The sequence below is a fragment of the Triticum dicoccoides genome, chromosome 7B (assembly GCF_002162155.2).
Source record: "Triticum dicoccoides isolate Atlit2015 ecotype Zavitan chromosome 7B, WEW_v2.0, whole genome shotgun sequence".
NCBI classification, from domain to species: domain Eukaryota; kingdom Viridiplantae; phylum Streptophyta; class Magnoliopsida; order Poales; family Poaceae; genus Triticum; species Triticum dicoccoides.
The window spans coordinates 630694162-630700269 of NC_041393.1; the positions used below are offsets into that span (position 1 = coordinate 630694162).

General features: G+C 45.2%; 1 long non-coding RNA gene across 7 annotated transcripts; it reads left to right on the top strand.

Moving 5' to 3' along the window:
- The first annotated feature begins 2141 nt into the window (after positions 1-2141).
- On the top strand, positions 2142-5456 carry LOC119341551. Of its 7 annotated transcripts, none has more exons than XR_005165170.1 (6): positions 2142-2979; positions 3245-3343; positions 3441-3911; positions 4068-4198; positions 4457-4604; positions 4688-5456. It is a non-coding gene; the product is annotated as an uncharacterized LOC119341551 (long non-coding RNA). The 7 variants fall into 7 exon arrangements; XR_005165171.1 differs by lacking the exon at positions 3245-3343 and having other exon boundaries at positions 3441-3512; positions 3706-3911; XR_005165166.1 differs by having other exon boundaries at positions 2142-3512; positions 3706-3911.
- The last annotated feature ends 652 nt before the right edge of the window (positions 5457-6108 follow it).

A 6108-nucleotide genomic window follows, 5' to 3' on the forward strand; every position in this document is an offset into this window, starting at 1 on the left:
GCACCGGGAGGCCACCTACCTTCCTCTCTCGAGCTTCTCTGCAGGTGAGCATGGGGAGTGCCTCCCTGTGAGCACCGGCTCTGTCCGCGGGATCTCAACCCCCCCCCCTCTCTCTCAATGGATCCATGGTGGGGCAGTCCGGCATGCACACGCGTGCAGCACGGTTGTGGCGTCGAGGCAGCTCGTGTTGTTCCTTCAGGTAGTGGAGCGTTGGTCTTTACTTCAGAAAATAATTGTTTAGATTTTGCCGATGCGGTGCGGTGAGCAATTCAAAGATTTGTTGTTCGCCTGCAATTTACTGTTTTGTGTTTTTCAGAAGATAAAAAATTCAAAGTGCAGATGTGGTCCGCTGATGTTTGCTCTTGAGGTTCGCAATTTGGTGGGATGTCGTGTTGCATTATTTTTGCATTTCCCTCGTCATGCAGTTTGGACAGCGAGCCTTCCTTTGTGGCGCGTGCGTGTGTGCAATCCGCGACGTGTGTGTGTGCAGTGCAGCATGTCTAATCATGCAGTCCGCGACCGCTATCGTGCACCTCATACAAGCCCGCAATGAAGCTCCATTCTTGTGTTTGTGCTCTTCGATGAACACAAGTGCACTGCAACTACTGGATAGTGGACCGCGAAAGGTGCGGTGCGGTTGACGTACCGTTGAAGTTTGCCTGGGTCGTCGCTGCAGTACGGCTAGGTGTTGAAAGCTGTTTTTTTTCACATTTTCAGAGACTGCAGTTCATTGTTAAAAATGTTTTCAAAAGGTCCGTGCAGTGCACTCTATTTTAGGAAATGACTTTAAAAAGGTATTTGCAACTCACTACGGTTTCCCTAGCAGCTCACTTTGGTTTCACTTGCCTACGGCGAAGCGCAGTTCGTTGCAGCTCACTCCAATGTTAAATTTTAGAGTACACATGTGGCGGATAAAAAACCAAAAAAAGCAAAAAAAACAATGTTGTTCATTTTGAAGTGTGTTTGGTCCTCGGACGTGGTTTACTTTTGAGAGTGATGATGTTCACTTGCCCCCAACATGAAAATGCAAAAAGATCAACGAAACTACAAGATGGTAATGTGGTTCACTTTGATATATGTCGCAGCTCACTTGCCCTTGTCTTTGCGGTCCACTCTTTTCATAAAAGAAAGTTGAAAAAAAGACGACAAAAACAAAAACTCATATGGGAAAATTTACATCTCACAAAAAAATCATGCAGTGCACTTTTCGGTCTGATGAAGTGCGGTTTTTAGTCTGAAAGCAGTGCGGTTTTCTGTCTGATGCAGTACACACGTCGATTTAGGTGTTGCGAAAAATAGAGTGTCCGCATTTCGGTAAATTTAAAAATGCTCTTAACTGTAGCGAATTAGAGAGAGTGTTCTACATGAAAAAGTTACGTCTCCTCGATATCTTTCCAACGGCGTAAGATTTGAATCATTTCAACCAACGGTTTGTAAAGAAATCGTGAAAAATTGCCACTGCCTCTCGTCGTCCGCCACACGATTTTAAAAATTAACTTAAAACCGTAAGGAATCTCAAAAACATTTCAACAAATTAAAGTTGCGCCTTGTTCATAGCTTTTCAACGGTATATTACACGTCTCGTTTGGACAAACGGTTAAAAAACTGGAGCGAAAACAGTACCGAAAATTTGAACTTTTTTGAAAAACAGAATTCTGCGATTTAGTAAATTTGGAACTGCTCTTAAACTGTAACGAATTAGAGATAATGATAGATATGAAAAAGATGCTCCTCGACGATATCTTTCCAACAGTGTATCAATTGCTTCGCTCCGACGAGCGGTTTAGAAGAAATCACAAAAAAAACGCTCGCTGCCATTCGACATGTACCACACCATTTTCAAAACTGCTCTTAAACCGTGTGGAATCACGAAAAGTGCTCAACATGTCGAAGTTGCGCCTAATCCATAGCTTTTCAATGGTATATTACACGCCTCATTCTGATAAACGGTTAAATAACTAGTTTTCCCTATCTTTACCTAATAATAAAGAGAATTGGGTTTCTACGGTACGTCGTCGCGCACGATTTTGCATAAAGCCCCTTGGTTTATATTAAATTAACCCGCGGTCCCTGTTTTAGTGGGTCTGTATATAATATAACATTTTGCAAAAACACCCCTGAACTCATTTGAATTCCATCCCCTGCCCTCTCGTATCTTATCCATTTCTCTCGCTCTGGCGATGGCGACGGCGACAGACCGACTTCTGCGGAGACGGCGCGGCGAGGCGGGGCAGGTGCTACGGAGGATGGAGGACGCCGGAGGACGCCGGAGCAGAGCACGACAGCTCCCGCCTTCGCTGCTGTCCGCGCGCGCCTCGCCTCCGTCCGCGCCGGAGCGCTGCTGTCCGCGCGCGCCTCGCCTCCGTCCGCGCCGGAGAGCTGCTGTCCGCGCGCGCCTCGCCTCCGTCCGCGCCGGAGCGCTGCTGTCCGCGCGCGCCTCGCCTCCGCCCGCGTCCTGCCGCGTCCCAACCGCGCTGGGAGACCGCCTCTGCCTGCCGCGCGCGCCACGGAGTAACCGAGTGAGCTCACCTCCGCGGCTGCCCTTCCCGCGGTCGGCGAGCTCCATCCTCTCTTGCCCCACCGTCGAGTTCGAGAATATGGCAAAACCGCAAAAAGGAGGCGATGGAGGTTGTTCCGCCGTCGACATGAATCATACAGATGCAGGCTTTGCCTGTACCCCCTGATCCTTGTGCTCCGGTGCCGGCACCTGTCCCTGTGCGGTGCCGTGCTCAGGAATTTGGCGAAGAAGGCGGCTGCCGTGCTTGCGCGCGAGAAGGGCGCCGGACCTTGTTGGCGCTGCGAAGGGGGCACAGCTCAGGTTGGGTACGCCGGCGGCGAGCACGCTCCACTTCTTCACCTGGCTGGAGCACCTGCTCCTCCCATCACGCGCAGATCGACGGAGCAGTTCGATGGTCGTTGCCCAACTGCGTGCAATTCAGTACTGCTCTGCCCCATCGACTTCAACCACCAGCTCGCGAGGTGCACGCCATGTGTTTGCTAAAAAAGACTCAGCGCACTACAACACCATTTTTCTTTGTTTCATGGTCATTTGTAGGTAGCTCATTCTTGCTAATTTCTGTAGCTTAGACTACTTTACAACGTTTATCCTGTGTGCTCTGCACTTTAGGTTGTTTGCACGAACAGTACACTACAAGGAATTTTGTCCATTTGATCTGTGTTGAGAAAAAAGTTTGAAGTGTTTTAAAAAACAGTTGGTTTATATTGTTGTATTGTGATTCACCAGAAGGAATTATGGCAGTAGTTCAGCGAAAAAGGTTTACCTCAGTTCAGACTAGAGTTGCTGGTGCTTTAGGGTGGATGGTCCAGATAGACCAAAACAATGGTACCTATGTTTACTGCACTTGCATACTCTGGTAAGTGCTTAGGCCTGATTTGTTGTTAGCATCCTGGGTAATTAATCCCCTTCCTGCAACTTTCAGCTTGCTTGTGGACCCAAGATTGTCCAAGTGAGATCCCCAAGGTGTTGGCTGCACACGAAGTCTCGTTTCTTGGTAATGGCGAACCAGTTTCCATATCTCAGCATATTCAACATGTTAAGAGTTCAATTTGTCTCGGTATGCTGCTATAGGGCTTGGGCACATGCGCCTTTCTCAAGATGTGTCTGCAAGCAGCTATACATTTTTATCCTGTTGTGCTCTGATCGCCTGATGGTCTTGGATGGTGTAATTGCTTTTGATGATTTAGGAAAATTTGTGTTAAATCTTCTCGAAAGATTCAAGCTGGTTGACATGAAACCGGTGGTGGAGCAGTGTAGCAGACGTCAAGGCTATGAATGGCGGCAAGGGATAAGAGCCCTGGCGCTTGCTTGAGAATTTAGTTGCTATAGCTAATAACGACTGACCAAATCAGTATGTCTGGAAGTTGAACATTTAGGCTACAACCTGTACGAGGTACAACTTTGTAGGATTGTATGATGAATCTAGGCATGAATTTAATTGAAATCACGTAATGTTTGTATGGTTAAATCACAAAAATTAGGCCTGAGAGTAGCTGGCTACAAAATGCTGTTCATGTGTAATTATTGATTCATGTTTTTTTGTTGTCAGACAAATGAGCTTGTTTAAGGAATTCAAGTATGGACGTGGAGCAGCAGATGGATGGATGTTAGCCAACACAAAAGTTGCACACGGCAGATCTGAGATCTTCCACTTGCTACTCGCTCTTGTCAAGACATTAGGTGATTATAAGGCTGTCATGGGTGAAGTGTTGGGGAAGCATAACAAGGCTCTGGAGCATCAAGTTCTTCCAATTACTTCTGTAGATGCCAAAGTAGTTCAGCCAGTTGCCCAAAATAAGCAAGTCTACCTTAAGGCATGAATTTGTTATACTTCAGGCCCCAAACTGTGTTTATAAGCAGTAGCTTATGCTTCCTCTACTTAAGGCACGAGATTGGCACCAAAAGTTTCCTCACAAACTTTCACTATTTTCATTGCAGCAAGGCCATTGTCCATCTCCAGAGAAGCGCAAGGCCAATAGCCCACTAGATAAGGCTATCGAGGAGCCGTCTGAAATAGATGTACTTACTGCGTTATTTGAAATGAATGGATATCTTGTTGACACAGTTTTGGGATAAAATAAAACAGGTATGATGCAAATTTAATTTTAGCGGTATAGATTTTGTACCGTTACAGTGGACGAGCTAATGTGGGTTTTGATTTCTGTGCAGATTAAGTGATGGGTGTCAGGCTCTATGGTGTGTTTGACTACAACACTACTGATGTCGCACAATCTGCCGGGGATGAAGTGGCAGATGCCATCGCAAGTGTTTGCACATGATGCAGTAATAGACAAAGCATATCAAGGTGCAGTGTCCTAGGCTCCTAGGTGTTCAAAGGTTCATGCATATCCAAGTGTTCTTGACCCATGAAGTAGCAGACTAGCAGCCACATACATGTTCACTCTGCATGGAGATTCAGTATGCATATATCAAGAAAATATATCAGACAGTGTTATTCCCGTTTTCTGGCAACAAGCAGAGTGACTGCTAAGCTCTTCAGCATGTCCGCAGTCAATCTGGTAGCAAAAGCAGTTGCAAAGGAAAGTTGACTACACTGACAAAAAATAGATGTTTGCTTTATTCTATTATATGCAGAACTATACTACATTATATCTTTAGACTGGGACATTGATGTATAGACCATCATTTTTTAGTACTTAGAAGGGGTTCATGGCAAAAGATAAATTTCAGATGTACATGGTATAACTCTCACCTTTGAGGTTCTTGAGGACATGTTCTATTTGATGTTCTTCAGGAGAGGTTCAAGATTACATTCAAGGAGAGAATGTAGCCATAGTGACATTCATGAAGTGAAGCAACTGCCAGCATTGTAGGAGAGGTGTAGTCGGGGCTGTCATACCATGTAAATCAGTGAGCTACTCTTTGTAGAGTTGCTACGAAATTTATGTTAATTTCCTGCGGATGAATAAGTTCCTAATATTGTTTCGCAATGTGGACATATCTAATTTTATTGTGGAAAGCACCACAACTTTTGCCTCGAACAAAACAAGGTCTTTGGGTGAGACTGTAAGCACCTAAATGGTTTTTGTTTGATTCTTTTTTGAGTTTCCAGTTATCCTCTATTTCTTTGCTTCATTTTTACTGGTTTTGAAGCATTTGTTACTAATAACTTTTGCTGTTATTTTCCTTTCATGCGTTTGTATTTGTTTCTATTGCTGATCGACCGGCCTCTTTTTTTATACAAAAATATAGTTTCAGAGTACTTATCTATTAGGACATCCTTATATATATATATATATATATATATCTTTATCTTTACCTACTAATAAAGCAAATAGTGCTTCTGCTCGTCCGTCATAGAAATTGCCCTCGAATTTGGCATAAATTACCCGCCATGCCATCCATAAGTAACATGATTCGGATTTATTTCAAAATCACCGCGGGTTTATTTCTTACAGGGCGATACGCTTATATTACACAATCCTCCGGTAGCGCAATGGCCATGGCGTCGGCCTACCACGCAGGAGACCAGCGTTCGATCCCTGGTTCCTACACCTTTTTGCCACGCAGGTCTTCCACCCCCGCGCGCTAATAGGCCGGCCCATAATTGGCTGGGGGTGGGCCTGTTT